The following is a 2,087-nucleotide window of genomic DNA, read 5'->3' on the forward strand; positions in this document are numbered from 1 at the left end:
CTGAAGGAGAGGGCTTCAAGTTAGTTGCATAAGTTAAATTCTCCTCCTTTTGTCTTATTTATGGGAGTTCCAAAAGAATGTATTTTTAAGACAAAAGCAAAAATTAGAGCAGTAATATTAGCACTCTGTGTGTAATGCCCCAAAGTTTAAGAATAAGTCATATTTGTATGAGACATATGTCAGTTTCTGTCATCTTAATGCTGACTAAAGACCAGTATCTTTAATTCTTTTTAATAAGGATAGGTCATCACTTCTCAGCCTTTTGGCTAAGATCAAGTGTAAGGATAGGTCTTCCTTTGATAAAGATAGATGTTTATTGCATTTGATTATTAAATCAAAGGCAGAAAATAAGACAAGAAGCCAAGCTAGAGTTAATGAAATAAAACTATCAGTTGTTAAGAAAATAAGCAATAATGGAAACTAATGGACAATTTAAATTGCCTAAAGGAAATATATCCAATGTGAACGTATAGAGCAATGCTAGTTTGATATAGTGCTATTCGGTATTAATAGTTGATTTGTAAGTTTTTAAAGATCGAGAATTTATTTCTTTTACTTGTGAAAATTTATGGGGTACATGTGAAATTGTTTTTACATATACATAATGTGTAGTCAGGGTATTTAGAGTGTCCATATTCTGAATATTATGCATTTTTATTTAACTATAGCTACCTTATTCCACTATCGAACATTGAATCTATTCCTTTTAACTGTATGTTTGGAAGACTATACTTTCAGGGATCATTTCTATAGTTTATTATTAACTGTATGTTTATACCCTTTAACGCACTTCTGTTTGTCCTTCCCCCCCGCTCCAATACTCACCCTTCGCAGTCTCTGTTCTCTATCTTTCCACACTCTACCTCCATACTGTTAGGTCTATCTCGATGTTCCCTGGTTCTCGGTTCCTAGTGTCAAGGGTGAGTACTGGTACCAAGTTGAGCCAATGACAGAGTGATCACAGATACAGAGCAACCCACACAAACAATTCATTACAGAAAAGAAACTATACAAAGTGAAAGTAAAGAGAGAAACTACCCAAAGTGAAAATACATTCCAGAGAGAGGAACAAGTCAGTCTCCACAAGTGGAGAAAAACATTGAGGTGGTTTCCTTTTATTGGCCTGGTCCAGGGAAGGGTTCTCAGGAGATGTGGGATATTACCAAATGATTATCAGGTATTTTGCATTTTCCTGCAGTCCCTTCCCCTGATTGGCCCCAGCTTCTCCACCCCTAAGAACCACCCTCCTGGCCTATACTCACCACCTGCAGATTTAATCCCTACCTAACAATATGATCAAATTTTTTTAGCTCTCACATATGAGTGAGAACATGCAATGTTTGTCTTTTTGTGCATGGCTTATTTTACTTAAGACAATGACCTCTAGTTCCATCCATGTTGTTGCAAATGACATGATTTCATTCTTTTTTATGGCCAAATAATATTCTGCTGTGTCTATATACCATATTTTCTTTATCCATTCATCTATTGATGGGCGCTTAGGTTGATTCCATATCTTTGCTATTATGAACAGTGCTGCAATAAACATGTGAGTGTAGACATTCCTTTGATAGTAACATATTGATTTCTTTTCTTTTATGTAGATACCCTGTAGTGGGATTGCTGGATCACATGGTAGTTCTATTTTTAGTTTTTTGAGAAATCTTCATACAGTTTTCCAAAGTGGCTGTACTAGTTTACATTCCTACCAACAGTGTCTAAGAAACAGTTCCCTTTTCTCTGCATCCTCACAACTTCTGTTATTTTTTGTCTTTTTACTAATCACCATTCTGACTGGGGTAAAATTATATCTCTTTGTGGTTTTCATTTTGCATTTCTCTTATGATTAGGGATGTTGACAATTTTTTCATATAGCTGTTGGCCATTTGTATATCTTCTTTTGAGAAATGTCTATTCATGTCCTTTGTCCACTTATTAATGGGATTATTTGTTTATTTCCTGTTGTTTGAGTTCCCTGTATATTCTGGATATTAGTCCCCTGGATATTAGTGAGATGAGTAGTTTACAAACATTCTCTCTCATTCAACAGGTTGTCTCTTCACTCTGCTGATTGTTTCTTTTGCTGT

At 35.2% G+C, this 2,087-nt stretch overlaps 1 pseudogene; it reads left to right on the plus strand.

Moving 5' to 3' along the window:
* Positions 1–722: 722 nt before the first annotated feature.
* On the plus strand, positions 723–795 carry LOC123631030 (annotated as a pseudogene).
* Positions 796–2,087: the final 1,292 nt, after the last annotated feature.

The sequence above is a fragment of the Lemur catta genome, chromosome 1 (genome assembly GCF_020740605.2).
Source record: "Lemur catta isolate mLemCat1 chromosome 1, mLemCat1.pri, whole genome shotgun sequence".
Taxonomy (NCBI): Eukaryota; Metazoa; Chordata; class Mammalia; order Primates; family Lemuridae; genus Lemur; species Lemur catta.